Source organism: Nicotiana tomentosiformis, chromosome 6, assembly GCF_000390325.3.
Source record: "Nicotiana tomentosiformis chromosome 6, ASM39032v3, whole genome shotgun sequence".
NCBI lineage: Eukaryota > Viridiplantae > Streptophyta > Magnoliopsida > Solanales > Solanaceae > Nicotiana > Nicotiana tomentosiformis.
The window spans coordinates 80467452-80487470 of record NC_090817.1 but is presented as its reverse complement, the minus strand read 5'-3'; the positions used below and the strand labels follow the sequence as shown (position 1 = coordinate 80487470).

General features: G+C 37.6%; 1 long non-coding RNA gene across 1 annotated transcript; it reads right to left on the bottom strand.

The window, feature by feature from the left end:
* Window positions 1–8720: 8720 nt before the first annotated feature.
* Window positions 8721–17934, bottom strand: LOC104120795 (uncharacterized). The gene is made up of 3 exons (XR_011408704.1): window positions 17713–17934; window positions 12871–13081; window positions 8721–8769 (listed from the first exon to the last, which is right to left on the bottom strand). It is a non-coding gene; the product is annotated as an uncharacterized lncRNA (long non-coding RNA).
* Window positions 17935–20019: the final 2085 nt, after the last annotated feature.

Below are 20019 nucleotides of genomic sequence, written 5' to 3'. Positions count from 1 at the left end.
ATTATTTTTGCAAAATAATACTCAAACAACTCAAAGCCACCTTTGCAAATACGACCCTTCAGCTCTTCAGAAATGAAGATTTTAAAGCTGTGCTTGCTAAGTGGCCAAAATTAGAAAAAGAGCCATAGGTGGCTATTCTTGCAAAACAGCCTTCCGGCGTCCCGTCGGGACGTTTCTGGCCATTTGGACAGAAAATGGCATCCCCTAAATTTATTTATGACAAAATGACGCATTTTCATATTTTTGGTTATTTTTGCAAAAAGGGGCCGAACCCGATGAGGGTTGCCTACGTATCTCACGTCCGGTGAGAATCAAACCCGCGTAGTTCGGTCAATTTTGATACACAGGAAAATATGATTTGTTTTGAAATAATTCTCTCTGTGTTTTTGAAATTTTGACAGAGTAACGAGATATTTTTGAATATCGGGATTATCAAAATCGGGCATTTTTCTATCCTACCTCACTCTTTGTTTTTCTCTTTTTTATGATTTTTTTTCTTACTCAAGAAGCCGGTCAACATACAAGCCAAAAAAATTAATGCACAAGTAGCATGTAAAGAATGCATCAGGATGGTCCTTTAATTTTGGATACACCCGTCCTAGACGGACCCAACCCCTGTGTTGAGTCCCCTAAGTCAAATGCACGTTATGCAAGCAAACGTACCTACTACGGATCCGGCATGAGGCTGTGTTTTTCTAAGTTTAAATCCTGGGTATATTATTCTAGACCTGGCTTACTCGAGGGGGGGGGGAGTGTACCGGGAATACAGAAAAGAAGCCACACGAAGCGCACGCTCCCCAGGAGATTTAGAAGACTTAGAGAGAAAAAGGGGTTTCATAGCAGTTTATATACAGTTCACATAATATCAAAGCAGTAAAAAGCGATATTTAGCACATTAGGTTCAAACACGTAAAAATCAGATAATAGACAAAAGCCAAGTATAACAGTTATTCTAAACTCGAATTCTGAACCCTGAACCAGAGATTCTGGGTTTGGTTCCCCAGCAGAGTCGTCAGAGCTGTCACACCTCCTTTTTTCTGAGGGGATAAGGAGTTTTTCCAATTTAAGTGACATTAATCGAAATGGGATTATTTATTTAATTCAGAGTCGTCACTTGAAATAATTTATGGTGTCCCAAGTCACAGGTTTATTTTAAAATCCCAAATCGAGGAAATTGACTCAATTTTTATGGTCCGCGAACACAGAAGACCGGGTAAGGAATTATGTTAACCCGGGAGAAGGTGTGAGGCACTCCCGAGTTCCGTGGTTTTAGCACGGTAGCTTAACAATTAATATTTGGCCTAATTATTTGATTTGCAACATATTTAAAGCCTATGGTGCATTTTTACGTTTTAACCGCTTTTAATTATCTATGAAATTATTTCTGGAACAAGTCACGATGTCGTACACTTGTCTTTTTAATACACTTTGCAAACCGCGCCACATGAAATGCACCCATGATTTATGATATGTTTATTTTTATTATTATTTGAAGTTATGGTCGAGTCACATAAAATGCATACCCGAATGGGATTTACGTATCGTGACCACGCCACGGAAACCGTACCCATGGCCACAATAATTTATTAATCGCGCTTAAAGCAATCTACGAAGATTTGTAACTTTGGTATAATTAAACCAACGATCTCTTTCATTTAGATTCTAACAAACATCTGCTATCAAATCATGCACCACTCTTGTTGGCGTGACATCAAATGGCTTAAAATAACTTAACCATATGAAATTGATTAACAGGGCAGTTGGGTTTAAGCTTAATGAGAGGGGTGTAGGATTACACTAGAAACATTCTAATTGAATGACTATATGTTTTCAACCAACGTTTGGACTATAAACAATTTATAAATACTGTGTGGAGTTTTGCTTTATGGCTTTTCGAGACATGAGCCACAATATGATAGGCCCAATAAGACCTATTCTCCACCAGGTCTATTTAAGCCCTCAACAATTGAGACCTGATGCCTTTGATTCTACAGCAGGCTTTTCAAAATGGACCAATTTAACATACGGTCCAGAAAAAAAAAACAAAGTGAGGCAATTCAAGATAGCCAAGTCTAGACACATATGATTGTTATTACTCATCTAGCCTAACACCATGCTTAAACATAATAAACATTGATTCCAATCTCATATAGAAGGCTCATGCATCTGTCGACACTTCAGGATTTCAAACTCAATAAGGAAACAAATCAGAAATAGCCATATTGGGTCTCTATCATTAACGCAAGTAGACCCAGATTTACATAATAAACCCATTACGTCAAAACCTTATTCGAATATTAGCTACACTATCAGTCACCGTTTTCTATTTCAAATATTTTTATCAGCATGAAACTCAACTTGTGACAAACTCCATATTAAAACAAAACTGAAACTAATGAGTAATACAGTGCTGCATGTTTACAAACTTCTGATTCTAAGCTCCGATTTCAAGTCGAACTATCACAAACTTCTCCAACAAATCCTTTAGACTTTGAAAAATAGCGATTCTCTAAATGAAGAGAACTGCTCGAGCTACGACCTAGTCTGCAAAACATAATTCTTAATACAAATACCCACATGATTTTAAATCAGTTTCTAATCAGCTTGCAAGAAGGCACAATAGAGTTTGACTCATTTTGATGCTAATCGCCAAGTAACTGACGAGTTGAACACTTAACAGAAGGCATACTAGTAAAAATGTTTATCAGGAATAAAACAACCAACGATATGAGAATCATTCAAATTAGATTTAATAAATTCAGATACGAATTCAACATGATTAACATAAACTTCATCCATAAACTCAAACAGAAAAGAGCATTAGTTCAAACATAAGTGATTAATTGCTACAAGGAGCATTTATCAAACACATAAGTAACCCATGATTGCAGATTCCTTGACATTGTGACATTTAAATAAATGATACATCAACAGAGATTGAAATCAGTACCTTGAAGCGGCAAAGCAAAAGAAGAAAATAAATCTCTGATAACTGGGAAGAATAGCAGTAGAAAACCAATCAACACAAAAGCTTCAAACTCAAACCCAGAAATCCAGAACTTACTCAAAATCAGTATGGGATGAGAGTAGAAAAATAAAAAATAAAGAGTGAATTTTGTGTGTGTCTTCCTATGTATGAATATCAGATCCTCGAAAATGTGTGAGTGAGGTCCTTTTTATAGAGTGAAAAATCCGTCATGTGCTCCTAAGATAAGGAAATAATTCTCAGAATGCAGTCCCTAAATTTTAGGGAAAAAAAGCATCTTTTACAACTAAATTGGACAGCTGTCCCTTTTCAGATATTTTCTTTTAACAGATGTCCCCTTTTCTTTTTTTAGCATCTTTTAATTCTGAAACTATCCCTAGTTCTTTTGTTTTATTGCACTTAAGTCCCGTATATAAACTTCTTGACCAAACACCTAAGATTCTTTGATTTTAGTATACCTTTTAGTCCCCCAATTCTTGAAAATTATTAATTGTTATGCGATCTAATAGTCCATTACTGATGCATCATTAAGCATGCATTTCAAATGATAATTTTAGCAAAATCAACTAAGTACAATTGAAGCTAAGCTAAAACATGCTATAATTAACCTAAAACTAAGCTATATCATGTGAAACAACAAAACACCAGTCTGTCAGTAAATCATATAATTAAGCCAAATGACCATGAAAGAACGGAAGAAAATATTACCCATTAACGACATTACTGCTAGCTTCAAATAATCCGAGCATGAGTCAATATCGTCATACGAGCACTGGTTCATGCTCGAAAGACAGAAACAATGGCTGCCTGTAATGATAACGACCATAGCTTGGCCGAAGAGTCGAAAATCAAGTGATACCTCAAAGCTAAGGGGGCTACTTCTCTGAGCCATTGAGGTTTTGAACGAAGAAAAAAAGGGAAGGTAGTCGATTGAGGCAGGTAATAACGAAAAACAAGCTCGAATTTGGAAAGAACCGAAAAAGAACAGCAAACTAGGTTTTCTTGACTTCTTAAATTTTGAATTCGGGGAGTTTGGATGATTATTTGGGTAAATTGGTAAGGGATTTGGGATTAGGAAAGTGTGGGGATTGTAGGGTGAAGATTTGGGGCTGTTTGGTGTGGTGCCGCCGTCGTGGGGCAATTTCCGACGGCAGAGACGGTGGGTGGTGGGAGAGGGATGCGAGAGGTGAGATTTGGGGGTTTGTGAGAGGTTTGGGGGTTTGGGGGGGGGGGGGGGGATTCAGACACTTATATGGGGATGTGGTGTGGGGTTCTGGGCCGTTCGATCAAATGAAATCAACGGCTAAGATCGCCATTACTAAAACGACGCCGTTTTTGGTTAAGTGAGGGCTGAAACGGACTAGGCTTGGGGCGAGTTGGGTTTTGAGGGCAATTTTGGGCTTAGACATTGTTTGCCCAAAATCCCTTCTCTCTTTCTTTCTCTTTTTTTTTTGATTTTAAATCCTAATTGCAATTAAATCTAAGATTATATGCAATGAATATTTTAGACATTTTTGATATTTTTTCATAATTTTAAATATTCAATATGCAACTAAATGCAAATAAAATTAACCAGAAAATCCTAAAGAATTCAATAAAAATTAAAATAATTTAGAAAAATCTATTTTTGAACTTTGTAGGAGTAATTTTAGTTGGGCAAAAATCACGTGCTCACATATATGAGAAGAAAAACTTTGGCGGATGCCAAAGAAAATATTTTAAATATAGATAACTATATCGCTAAAGCCCTTAATTTGGAGACAACTGCCTTTGAGAACATTCTTGCCTGGCCCACTGTTTCAAGCTCCTCGAGGACTTACTTTGAATCCTCGAAAACTGCAGAAGAAGATAAGAATGATGATGCTGAACTGGATGCTGAGCAACCTTCATCTTCAAAAGATGCAACATAGACTTTTCACTTTTCAGACTCAGCTGATAAATCAGACTAATGTTTTTTTTTTGTAATTACCCTAGAGTCTCTAGTGGGCCCGTGATTTTTCGAAATAAAAGATACTCTTTTAACTTAACTTCTGTGCAAAAGATATCTTTTTGTTTTTCAATAGGTAAAGTTCGAAAACTTTTCTCATACGGTTAACTTTAGTACCATGCATTCATACTTTCGATTTTACCCATTAATTTGAGGATTTCATAAGAGTGGGCCCTTATGTTTATGATGCTCTTGAAGGAACGTCTCCTGTTCATTCTGACACTTGCATTTGAAGTTTTAAGTAACATTCAAATGAAAAAATACCAAGTCATATCATTTATACAAGAAATAAGATAAAAACAAAAGGTCTCTTATTTATTCCTTTTATTTCAAAAGTACATTTACATAAGCCAAAAAAACTATACATTCACTTAAGTAAATAAAGCTGCCAATACATGTGGATAACTTGTACAACTTATTTCTACGGACTTGGTCGCACAATCCCCGATCCTGATTTAAGGTCTTTCATAGTAACTGAACTTTTTAACTTCAAGAGATAGTTCCCCATTCTAGCAGTCCCATATTTTTAGTGCTATATTATACAATAGCTTCCCCCAGTGTTCGAGTGCAAAGTATGAGAATATGCATACTGGAATTCTTGTTGCTATCGACGATATTCTTCGGAGTATGCTTTACGTTGCATCCTTATTAAAAACCTTGCTAGAAAAACCCGTTTGGGATAAAAATTGGACGAAAGAAAAAAGAATGCAGCGCATACTTTCAGTATCATCAAGTATCTTCAATAGTAATACCTATTGAGGTGAGTCACGTTCCAGTTGCTTGGTAATTTTACTCCATCTTGATTTTTCAGTTGATATGAACCTTTACCAGTTATAGCTGAAATCGGGTAAGGTCCTTTCCAGGTTGGTCCCAACTTCCCAGCATTGCCTTTCATAAAACCAAATCTCCGATTTTGAAATAGCAAAGATTTGCTCTGCGGTTGTAATACCTTTCCATCCTTTGCTTTTGTGCAACCATTCTTACAAAAGCTAAGTTTTGGTACTCCTCAAGTAAGTCCAACTTAATCAACATTGCTTTGTCATTTTCCTGCTTGTTTTCTCGGGAATACCTCATGGTCAGTTCACCAATCTCCACGGGAATCAAAGCTTCTGTAACGTACACAAGGGAAAATAACATTTTCTTGTGCTCGACTTTGCCGTTGTTCGATACGCCTACAATACTCCTGACAACTCTTCTGGCCATCTGCCTTTCGCACCCTCTAATTTCTTTTTGAGGCTCTGAATTATCACCTTATTAGTTGATTCCGCTTGACCGTTATCACTTGGTTGTATGGGGAGGACGTGGTCCTTTTGATATTCAATCCTTTTAGGAATTTTATAATCTTGGAACCTACAAATTGTGGCCCATTGTCACAAGCAATTTATTTTGGTACTTCAAATCGGCAAATGATATGAGACCAAATGAAATCAATCACTTCTCATTCTCCAATCTTCTTGAAAGCACTTGCTTCAACCCACTTAGTGAAATAATCATTCAAAACTAAAAGAAATTTTACCTGCCTGGGCCCTTGAAGCAAATGACCGACTATATTCATCCCCCATTTCATGAATGTCCATAGTGACACCATTGAATGCAAGAGCTCCGTCGGCTGATGCACCAATTGACCATGATGTTGGCACTTATCACATTTTTGTACAAACACCTTTACATCTTGCTCCATCCAGGGTCAATAATAACTAGTCCTCGTTAATTTGAGCACCAATGAATCCGCACCGGAGTGATTTTCACAAACTTCTTCACAACTTCCCTCATCACATAATCATCTTCTAATGGTCCTAGACACCGAGCCAACGAACCCTGGAAAGACCTTCGGTATAATTGTCCATCAGCAAGACAACAACGGACAACATTTGTTCGTAATGCCCGGGACGCTTTAGAATCATCAGGCAGTTTTTCATGCCGTAAATATTCTATAAACTTGTTTCTCCAACTCAAAATTAGGTTAGTTGAGTTAACTTTACGGTAAACATCCACATCTAGGATTGAATGCAACAGCTGAACAACTGCACCAGAATCATCTCCTTTCATTTCCGTGGACGAACCTAAGTTGGCCAACGTGTCCAATATATATGTAAATTTACACTAGCAATAGTTAAACCGCTTACCCCAAAAGCAGTCTAAATTCATCAGGCGTTATCCAACAATATCAACAAGGCTACAGGAATATAAGAAAATTAATTAGAAAAGTTCTGGAGACTTGGATTTCAAATTGCACAGTAAAAAGCAATGTGCAAAAGGGAAAGAAGAATCGGAGAATCAAAGTGAATCTTTAAATATAGAACAAGGAAAGTTTGAAGCTGGCAGTTAAGCTCACTATAGATACTTGTCTCACAGTAGCCATTTCCATATTCATAACAAAGAGCTTCCAGAAAGTTCAAAAAGAGAGTAGGAAAAAGCAACAAAAGAAATATTTTTGTTATCTAAATGCAGAAATCAAACCTCAATCTTCTTTCCAACGAGTTTTTGCCGATAACTCATATTCTCAGTTCAAACACCTCAACCTTGTCAACAACAATGGTACAATACAATTTATATAATTGTCTAACGATAAATCAAACCTCGATTCGATAAATCCCGGTACGGTAACTCGGGATTTACCATTCAAAAGAGTATGCCAAGATCCCTTAAAAGTTATGGTCATCCTAAGAAACAAAGGAAGTAAATTCAGGATTAGCCCATGTGACATATTTTAACTCCATAAGCTCTGCAAGCCAACAGCAGCAACAAGGTAACTGGGAAATCAGATAAGACGAATAATTCACTATAAAGAAAAACAACATCCAAGTAACGATGTACTTGCTTAAAGGGCCAAAGGGTGTAGACTTATGAAGATAGAAGGCAATTATGAAACACCACCCATAAGAAAAGAGTTGTTAGATTTCCTTCATTCAAGTTTACAGAGAATATTCTAATTTATAAAAAAGAGGTGATGAATTATTGTCCGCATTTGCAGCTCCAATTGGTTGATCAAATAAGAATACATCATTTTTAGAGTGATGGAAAATTAAGGATATCTTCTTTTTTATCTTCTATCAGATAGGAAAGAATGTATTTGGCTAAAAGATTAAGATGCTTAATTAGTTGAACACCAGAAAGGTTTATTAGATTAAACACAAATATTGTAATGTATTTTCGACCACCTACAACACTGAGTTATCAGTGTATTATCAAACTAAGAGCTTTGTATAGCAATCTTATAGCTAAGATGGGAATGAAGATGAAACGAAAAACACTTGAATTATAACTTGAAGATAAAAACATAAGGACCTTCCAGTATAACTGACAAGGATTCGTCTGCCCATAGTGTTTAATTTGAAGGAATATAAAAGCGTGAATGCAACAGAGGTAGCAATAAGATAGAAATGACTATATAAAAATCAACAAAAAAAATTAAAAGGTAGGGTATATTGTTACTAACTTGTTCATTAGACAAAAATAGTGGTCATTCAGTTGAAACGAACGATGTCGAATGAGAGACACGTGATTGCTGAATAGCGAAGAATTCCTTTATTTTCCTCATTTCTTTCATCTCATCTTCTAAGGTAGAAAAGTGATCCTGTAAGGATTTGTTTTCCTCATTCAAAGATTTATTTTCCTCTCTAGTTGAACATAGCGCAAACAATAATTCAGCCTTTGAAGAAGTACCACCTTTCAAGTCTTTCGCCTTTACTCCATTCCCAACGTCAAATACATGGCTACGGGTTTGAGGTCCATAACGTTTTTCTACTATCTCTATGCTAGGTAGAGATGGATCCGATTGAACTATTTATTCAATCTGAGCCTACAAAACATATGAAAAAATATTTTATATCTGAACCAATAATAATTTCAAGTAATTTACATATTCAATTTACCAAACATACATATTTTTCAATTGCTTCAGGTTCAATAAGCTTGTTATTTATCTTATGAGTCTCAAAGAAACTTGTTGCCAAATCTGGTGGATTGCCATCTTTTCCGCCCTTTACATCTAAGGAAACTATGTCCAGAAACACCTCGTAAATATTTCCGTTAGAAAAATAGAGATTTTATAATAATAATACTTTTGATAAATTATCTCTCGAATAGTCTTACTACTAATATGATGCAGCATCTTCAACTTAGCTCGGTTTGCTGCATTCCTATTTGTAACGACCCGACCGGTCGTTTTGAGAATTTAAGTCTCGTTCGGTGGCATAAGGCCCTGAGCGGATTCGTATTATGTGTATTGACTTGCGTGCGTGGTTGAATTCAGTTACCGGATGATTCAGAGTGATTTGGGACACTTAGTCCCTAAAACGGAAACTTAAGTCTTAGAATTTTGACTGTAATCAGAACTGTATGAAGACGACTCCGGAATGGAGTTCCGTTAGCTCCGTTGGGTGATTTTGGACTTAGGGGCGTGTTCGGATTATGTTTCGGAGGTCGGTAGCTCATTTAGGCTTGAAATGGCAAAAGTCGAATTTTTGGAGATTTGGACCAGAAGTGGACCTTATGATATCGGGGTCGGAATGTGATTCCGAGAGTTGTAATAGCTCCATTATGTTATTTGGGACTTGCCTGCAAAATTTGACGTCATTCCGGGTTGGTTTGATTGGTTTCGGTATGAGTTTTTGAAGTTGGAAGTTTTGAAAGTTCATAAGTTCGATTCGTGGTGCGATTTGTATTTTTGACATTATTTGATGTAATTTGAGACCTCGAGCGAGTCCGTGTTAGGTTATGGAACTTGTTTGTGTGTTTAGACAGGGTCCCGGGGGCCTCGGGTGTGTTTCGGATGGGCTACGGTCCATTTCCTTCTATTTTTGAACTGTTCTTTTCTGTCATCTGGTTTCCTTAATCGCGTTCGTGTCCCTTCCTTCACGTTCGCGAAGAGTAATTATGGAGGAGGAATTCATTGTTCTTCGCGTTGACATTCGCGATCGCAAAAGTCTGCTTTCTCCTTCTTCGCCTTCGCATCTGTTCCCTCACGTTCGCGTAGTAGAAATTGGGAGCTGGGGGCTGTTGGCTATTTCTTCTTCGCGTTCGCGTACCACTTCACGCGTTCGCGAAGAGAAGTCGTTGGGCCATCAGATTTTTCCTCTCCGCGTTCGCGAACGTGTTGTCGCATTCGCGAAGCACAACTGGGCAGCTTTTGTTTTTCTTCTTCGCGAACGCGATTGTGCTTCCGCGTTCGCGATGCTTAAAGACCTGGGCAGAATATAAGATTTTCAAATCGAGGGTTAGGCCATTTTGATCATATCTTGACTTATAGAGCTTGGTTTTTTAGCGATTCCTTGTGGGTTTTTCAAGCAAATCGATTGGGTAAGTGTTCTTCACCTAGAATTTATTATATTCCGTATTTTTATCTTTATTTTTATCATTTAATTTGTGCTTTGAGTTGGGGAAAAATGAGGTTTTTGAAAAAAAAATTCAAAATGAAAAAAATCATGATTTGAGAGATGAATTGGTATCGGAATTTGATAATTTTAGTATGATTGAACTCATATCGGAATGGGTGTTCGGGTTTTGTGAAATTTGTCGGGTTCCGAGGTGCGGGCTCGGGGGTCGACTTTTGGACCAATTTTTAGATTTTGTTAAAGATTGAGGCTTTATGATCCGGAATAGTCTCTTATGGGTTTTATTTGTGCGTTGAAGTTATTTTGATTAGATTTGAGCCGTCCGGAGGTCATTTCATCCGAGAAGTTCTTTTTTGAGTATCGGTCTGTCTTCTTTGAGGTAAGTATCTTGCCTAACTTCATGTGGGGGAACTACCCCTTAGGATTTGAGTCTTCTATGCTAATTGTAGTCCGTGTACGCGAGGTGACGAGTACGTGCCCGGACTTAATTGTGAAAAATTAGCCTTTTAGGGATTCTTAGGTCCTTATACTCATTGAATATGCAGTTGTTCTCGTTACGATTACGTTTCTTAATTTTCAGTTTCACTTCTACCTGCTTTAATTGGAATTAATTGCCTCATGATCCACTCTTGTTGTTCATTTGATTCATATGTGCCTTAACTGAAATTGTTATCTCTTCTATTGCCGTGTTGTCCTATCCTTATACTGCTTATCCTTAATTGAAGTTGTTGTATCTCTCTCTTAATGGCCCAACCTTAAAAGAAGCTAGATATCCCATATTTTTGTTGGCTTGTCCTTATTTGGAATTATTCGTCTGTGTTAGCTCCCTCGTTATCGAACTGTACATTGTGGACCATTGTTACATAATATTTCCTTTCTTGTTGAGCTGTTCTTATTATAACTAGCGTTCTCTATCGTGGCTACCCCTTGTGAATTAGTTCCTCCGTTTCCTTGAGTTCTGATTTTTCTGAGTTGACGTATTTATCGTATCCTTGTATTATTATCATTGTTGTTGTTGTACTTATTGTGGTGATGCACGAGGTTTCTGCCGTGCGGTTGTGGTTATTGTGATGCACGAGATTTCTGCCGTGCTATTGTTGCTATTGATATTTGCACCTGCGGCGTGACAAGGCGGGATATATATATATATATGTGTGTGTGGGTTGCGCATGTGGCGAGACAAGGTGGGAATATTATTATGCACGTGTGGCGAGACAAGGCGGGCATTTACTTTACTATTGCACACATGGAGAGACAAGGTGGGTTGTGTCACGGATTGATTTGTGTTGATTTGTGATGGCCTAGGGGCATTCTGTTGTTGATATTTGTGTAGTGGTACACTTACCTATAGCTTTATCTTGTGAAAGTTGTGAGGAAATATTCTGCGTGTTGTCTGTTCTTTTTCCTTATGCTTATTTGCTGGTATGGACTATGTTAGGACACTTGCACAAGCATACACGTAATTAAGCACTCTTATCGGATAAGAGGTTTTCTTGATATTGTTGAGCATAAATGCTCAACCTTGTTTACTTGCCTTCTATGTGAGAATGGCTATATTGGCACGTGAGTCGTCAGTGCGGTTATGAAGTGTAATGACGGCACAGGATGCCAAGTGTTAGGGTTTAGGTATTGAGACCCGTGAGTTGGGCCGTGAGTTGTGATTTGTCCGAGGTTCGGTACCTCGTGGAGTTTGATGACTAAAACCTAGTGTAAAAGCGGTTGTAGTTGCTGAGTTATTACTTGTCTTTGCTGTATTTGTGATTCCGAATTTAGGTTGTGTTCCATTCACTTTTCTGTGTTATTTTTATGGTATTCCGCTGATACTTGTTGTTTCCTTTTTTATTGCCATTACTGTATTGTGAGCCATATTGCATAGTCTTTATGTAGATATCATATTTCTGCTGTTCATATACTTATACTTGTTCAAATTATTAGACTAGTGAGTGTATTGACTGTTCCTCGTCACTACTCCACCGAGGTTAGTCTTGATACTTACTGGGCACCGATGTGGTGTGCTCATTCTACACTTCTGCATATTTTTGTGCAGATCTAGGTTTTTGTTCGTTAGCAGCTGTGCGGGTCGTTGCTGTGGAGACTCAAAGTAAACCTGCTGCTGTGTTCGCAGGCTTCAGAGTCACCTTCAAGTTTTCGTTTTACACTGTTTATTCTTATTTATGGATAGTTATATTTAGAAGTTTTCTAGCAAACACTCTGTAGAGCTTATGACTTGTACTACCGGTTTTGGGAATTGTAAATTTTAAGAGATTTCTATTTTAAATTGTTAGATGTTATTTAAATAATATTGTTGTTTCAATTAATGTTAGGCTTATCTAGTCCCTAAGACTAGGTGCCATCACGATACCCAACGGAGGGGAAATTGGGTCGTGACACTGTTGCTTCTCGCCTTTGTGAAACAATAAGCTTAATTATAATTATTGTAATAAAATTAAATAGTATACTTAGGTTTGATTCCATATATTGCGGAAAAAAGATATCTGGTACTAGGAAAGGGAATCAGACTACAGCTTTGGAGAAACAGACTATTAAATTGTTAGGCATACCTGAAAACTTTCTGAAGAAAAATGTTCCTTTACTAATCACTCCCATTCTTTCTTGTCTACTCCCTTTGGAATATTCCTAAAGAGCCTGTTGGATTGGCTTATCCTTCACATATTTTGCATGCAAGTGTCCTCTCCATTTGTTCCATAACTCTTTCATCCATCCCAAGATATGATCACGATGAACATTCATGTCAACACTCTCAAATTTATCCTACAATAATCAAAATATTGGTTGAGTTAATGCATCACAAGAAAATAATGCACTGTTAAAATATAATCACGATATCATAGAACTTTTCTGGTGTGGAAAAACAATGCACTGTTAACTAATATGCAAGCAACTATAATGACAATGTTGAGCCCTGCAATCACTTAATGTAAAGAGTTTAAAAAAACAGAAATGTGTAGCAGTCTAAATTTTGAATGAAGTTTCAAGTATTGTGTAGAAAAATAAATAACATTGGCTGAATAAGAAATACAAGTAACATCTGCCAGCAACTCTATCCATGCTCAAAGTTGGTCTCCATTCCTTTATTTTGGTATTTATAGATGGAAGCAGATACCTAGGTAGTTTAAACCAAAAAGGAGATCAAAATTGGGAAATTTCAATGCAAAAAGAGCTGGGCAGCTTGTTTGACAGAAACATTGGGCAGCAGCAGGTGTTAATATTACAATGTGGTGAAGGTCAGCAAATTTCTACTGTCAATGGCAAGGTTAAAGGAGACTTAGTTGTAGCCAAGGCTGGCCAAAAGCGACATGGTAATGTATTTACAGGAGAAAGTTTTAAAAAGAGCAGCTAATGGGGGTAAGTCACAAGTAATACCGGTGGTAGAACAAGTCACAAAAACTGGAAAAAATAGTTGTGTTCCAGTTGATACAGTAGAAAATCCTACTGCTGCAATTGCTATTGTAGCAGGTGTTGGGCAGAAGGATCTTGAGGGGCAGCAACTTGAGAAAACTAAGGGTGGAGGACCATCTAAAGCTCCTAGAGGTACAAAGGGTTCTACTGGTGCATCAGGTGTTGGAGCTGATCGAGCAACAACTACTAATCATGCAGTAGTAGCAGTAGTAGGACATGTTGCAAATGCTGGACAAGAATTAGTTGCTGTTGATTCAGAGTTGGAGGCATTTCAGAAAAGAAAAGAAAAGTACTCCATTGATAGAAACTGAAATCACAATTAAAAAATCTGTATACAGTCATCGGCAAAAACATCTATGCAGTTTTTTTTGAAAAATTTAACAGTAATATATATCATATGAAATTCAGATATAGTTTTTTTGCAGACTGCATGTATATGGGAAGCTTAATTAATTAAGCGCTATATTAAGCACCAGACACCAGCAAAATATTGATCAGGTTCTAATAAGAAAAGTACACTATATGAATAAAAAGTTTGCAACCACACCTAACTACACCTTTGGTCTTCCTCGCCACAGCGCAAATAGCACAATTATATGTGCGACTCAAAATGCACATGCATACTCTTATCTACATTTGTTACCTCAATAGCTGCCCATATGTGATTCAACTTTTCTTACTTAATAGCATTCCACGATGATACTCCCGACGGACACATATTGCGGTCACAAACTATTCTGCCCAAGTGCCTTGAAAATAGTTTGCTATTTGTTCCAATCGTTCGATTATTGTAAAAGGTTACTTTCAGCTTTTGTCCGACTTCAAGTGATGCCACTTCTTTGCCGTTGTTCCTACCTCGAACTCTTTTTACCTTTGTAAGATTAGATGAACCTACAGTTGTATTTATGATGACTCTGGCCATAGGAGCGCGTCCGGAAGTGGATTTGGAGGTCCGTAGGTCATTTTGGGGTCATTTGGCTAAATCTGGGAATTTGAAGGTTTTTGGGAAAGTTTGACGGGGAGTGGACTTTTTGATATCGGGGTCGGATTCCGATTCCGGAAGTTGGAGTAGGTTTGTAATGTCAATTATGACTTGTGTGAAAAATCTAAGGTCAATCGGACGTGATTTGATAGGTTTCGGCATCGATTGTAGAAGTTCAAAGTTTCAAATCCCTATCAAACTGGTACACACAAACTCTTCAGACACTCAGGGAACTTTGGTGGAAATCAACAATGTAAAAGATGTATCTTCTGAAGAGGGGGATATTGGTAAGCAAGATGGAGCAGTTTCAGCTTTATCAGAACCTCCAGACCCTATTACAGAGGAGCTAGACAACATAACTGCTAAACAGGGCCTATCCCCAAGGGGAACAAAACTGAAAAAGAAAAAGAAAGGAAGACAAGCCGGGCATATCAGTCAAGGAGGTCTTCTACACACTAAACATCAAGATAAAACTACACCACCCCTTAAATCAAATGTTTAAAGCCATCATTTGGAATATTAGGGGTATGAGATCCAAAGGAGCTTTTAATAGACTATTGAAACTTGTCAGACTCCACAAAGTGAACTTCATCGCATTACAAGACCGTTTCCTGGCACCTTCTCAGATTAAGGAATTTAGAGAACAACTTGGTTTCAACAATGCTATGGCAAACAACAATAGAAAAATTTGGTGTTTTTGGAATCACACTCTCAACTGCACCCTCATATCTCAACACAAACAACAAATGACCTTCATGGTTAACCAAGTTGGTGATTCAAACTACTTTTGGTTTACTGTTGTTTACGCAAATTCCAATGCTAGCAGAAGAAAAAGACTCTGGAGGCAACTTAAGAGAATGCATACTCTGATAGATGGTCCTTGGGCAGAGAAAAAGACTCAAAGTCTCCGAATCATCTCCATTCCAACAACAATTTCAAAGGTTTCAACATGAATGCTAATGGTCCACAAATCAATCACTTCTGTTATGCTGATGATGTGGTCTTATTCTCCTCCATCAGAAGACAGTCCATCATGCTAATAATGAAGAAGATTAAAAGCTACCAACAGGGTTCTGGGCAGGAAGTGAATAAGGAAAAAAGGTGTTTCGTCACACACCATGATCTCGACCCAAGGATTAACAGAAAGATTAAGAAATGGACTGGCTATGAGCAATCTAACTTTCCTTTCACCTACCTGGACTGTCCTATCTACACAGGCAGGAAAATGATCAATCTTTTTACTGATCTGGCTACTAAAGTAGTTTCTAAAGCAGATGCTTGGCAAAGCAAGATGCTCACAGCTAAAGGCAAAGCTCCGATCATTAAGCACATTCTCCAGTCGCAGACTCTTCATCTCTTCGCAGCCATGGAACCTCCTATGTCCATCCTATTACAGATAGAGAAGTACTTCTCCAACTTTTTCTGGGGAATGAACGAGGGGAAGAGTAAATACCACTGGTGCTCATGGAGGAAAATGTGTTATCCAACTGAGGAAGGGGGCCTAGGTTTCAAAAGACTCAAAGATATCTGCAATACCATCACAACCAAGCGATGGTGGAGACTTAGAACCATCGACAACTTGTGGTCTAAGTTCATCAAAGATAAATATAGCCCGAGAACCAATATGGTGGTTAAAGTCATTGCTTCCAACAACTCCAATATATGGATAAGCTTACTTCAAATCAAACCTCGCGTGGAGCAGTACAACAAATGGGAAATAAATGCTGGTAATATTTTCTTTTGGTGGGACAATTGGCCTAGTCAAGTCCCCATTGCTCAAAGGTTACAACTCTCCATAAAACCAGGGAGTATCATGGTTAAAGACAATATTCTCGACAGGCAGTGGGATATCCCCAATCTCAGCACCTTTCTATCTAACACGATAGTTCAAGATATTCCACAAATAGAAATTGGTGACAATGAAAATGCGGACATGGGTATAAGGATACTGGAGAATACTGGCAATTTCTCATGCTCTTCCGCCTTTGACAAGCTTAAGGAAAAACAAACTAAGGATCCAATGGCTGCTCATATTTGGGGGAAAGGTATCCCTTTCAAGGTCTCCTTCTTCATGTGGAAACTTTTCATGAAGAAGTTACCTCTGGATGACATTATTCTGAAGTTCGGCATTCAAACGACTTCAAGTTGTACATGCTGCAGAAATGCATATCCTGAAATAGTGGACCATGTCTTCTCTACTAACTACATGGCCTCCAAAGTTTGGAATCATCTTGCGGGCCCTCTAGGCATCTGCACGAAGGGACTACAATTAAAGGGGTCTTGGACTGTTGGTGGCAATCGATACCAAAGAATGCACTTCATAAATTATTACTCAATATCACCCCTTGTTACATCATGTGGGAACTCTGGAAAGCACGATGTGCGAAGAAATAAAGTAACAAGTCCACTACATTATTTAGGATTGCTAATCATGTTCTCTTTAATGTGCAGGTTAATATTTCTAAATACTATAGCAGAGTAGACTACAACTGGAGCTGGCAAAATATCTGTTACTTAGCAAAAACTTATAAACCCAGGATAACTAGTGTTCTGGTGTGCCGGAAAATGCCTCAAGGGGATACATGGAAGATTAACACCGATGGAAGTTTTGTAGCCACTAGCGGGCAAGTAGGAATAGGGGGGATTGTTAGTAAGGGAAATGGGGACTTGATTATGGCCTTTGCCAAATCAGTGCAATTCTCAACTAACACTCTTTGTGAACTGCATGCCGCTATCTATGAAATTAATTGGTGCTACCAACAACAACCTCCACAACTCACGCTAGAGATGGATTCACAAGTGGCTATGAAGATGATCCAAGGACTGGTTAAACCACCATGGAAGCTTCGAGGAGCTGTGGAGGAGGTGCAAAAGAAGATGCTTGAAAGACGCTTCCACATAAAACATTGTTATAGGGAAGCTAATGCGGTAGCCAACTCTCTTGCAAAGTTGGCTATAACATCGGGCAATGAGAGAATCTTTCTCACAGAGGAGGACTTACCAGAGGACTCAAGAAGGCCCCTGCGAATGGATAAATTATAGTTGGCCTCCTTCAGATTCAAAAAGGGCAAGCACTCAGGATAGCACTATGATCCTCCTTAAACAACACTCGAGGGGAGGTCTAATCTTTGAAGACAATCTTCCCCTTCCCCCGACCTGATATTAGTTATAGCATTGTCTTATGCAATACTGTAATCATAATGTATCCGGTCCTCTTGGTGTCCTCTAGAGGTTTTGGTTTTACGTCCCCCTCATTTTTATCAATAAACAAGGTAGGGGTCCTGCAAAACCCCCCACCGAATAAGGAACATAACCTGGTTGGGTGGTTTGAAAAGTAAACTAACTTAAACTACAGATAATTAAAATAAGCTGGAACAGGTAATCTGAAAAAGGGATAAATAAAATTCATTGGTAATGCAAAAATTTTACATGTCGATTCATATAGTAACTTAATTTTTTTTTCTTCCGACTTTTGTTCTTTTACTCTTGTCCATATATAGATGAATAGGTCCTATTCGTTGAACTGATAGTAGAACCCCCCCCCCCCACCCACCCCCCACCCTCCCACACTCGAAAACAACGAAAGATTTTTTTTTCTTTTTTCTGGGGAAACAAAGTATATATTAATCAAACCCAACAGTCAATGGTACGAAACAAGATGAAGCCTCGTTGCCAATCCAAACAGGAAAGTTGTCATACCAAGAGACTTTACTAAGTAGAGAGAGAAAATTTCGCTAACTTATGGCTACAAGTATTAAAACCTCTACTTAGATACTTAACGGATACATCAATCAGATGTTGCTGAAGTGCTCAAATATCTTCGCAAATAGTATTAACCTCTCATGAAGGACCTATGCTTCCATTAAGCATTTGAACTATTGTTAAGGAATCAAACAAGATATGTATATTCTTCCATCCATACTTCACCGCCAGTTGAATTGCTTTTCTTATTGCCAACGCTTCAGCTATTATGGCTTTTCCAACAAAATAGATTGGACTACTAATCATGCCCAACTATGCCTTATAAAAAGGACTAAGTGGTCGTTACAATTAAGGCTTAGCTATAGTTGCTCAATATTGCTAAGAAACACAAGTCCAAATAATTTTCTAGTAATAAAGATTTGATTTTTTATTTCTACTAATTAACTAACAAATATTATAAAGCAGTAAAATTGTCAACGAACAAGGATGAAATTGGAGACAAGCCTAAGAAGGTCTAGAGTTATGATTTCCCCAATTGTCGGAATTCTTCTCGCTACGTCTTCTGTAATTTCGCCTAAGTATTCTCTACCGATCGTGAGTACTTCAGGTGTCATAATTCTCTCTCGAGCAACTATCATAATTTACTAGATGTATTCTCTTGAACTACACTAGCTGGCACTAATTCACTGCTCACTACGATCGCACCAAGATTTTGTTATCTCTAATCCCACCTTTAAACCATCTGTATTGATCTCTCACATACGTTAGGAGTGATGTTGTTCAACAACTACCTAATGCTTACTCTCTCTCGATCAATATACACACTAAATAGGCATAATTAAATGATGGCCATTCAATCAACAATAATAAATACGTAGTTGAACAAGTAGTGAAATCCAACGGCTCAATTATATAAAAACATAACAAGAATTTATCCTACAAAAGGTTCTATTAAAACTCTAGATAACACCTTTACTCTATGCCATAATTTAAAAAATTATTTAACAATAAGACAACATGCTTATAACAAACCTAGCCTCATAAACCGATTCAATATCACAATGCATTCGTAGCTTGAACACTTAACATCATAGAGACATCTAATAACGTTACTTATCCCTTGCGAAACCATGTGCCCTCACCACAAGAACAAGAGAGTAAATTGAATCCATACATTCGAATCAAATGCTCAAATATATTTTAAGGACTCACATATATCAAAGAAATTCCTTACTCTCACAAAGACGTCACATGCATGCACAAAGTACCATAGGCTTGCCCATTATGTAAACCTTCACTAATGTAGGCTTGCTCAATCTAAAATAAATTAGGACTTTTTCATGGTTGTAATGTGGGTTACAGGACGGGTAGGATATATTTTTAGAATAGTGGCTAACCCTCCTAACACTTTAACACATCACAAAATTAACTTTAAGTGCAACTTTCTCAATTCCCTTCAATTTCACAGACAAGATAACCCCAAAAATATTTCCTCTTTCATTAAGCACTATTTTACTTTATACCCCACTAGCAAGAACAAGACAATAATTTATTCATCTATATTTTTTCTTCTTTTCTTCTCTTTTTTTGACTATTATTTTCCTTT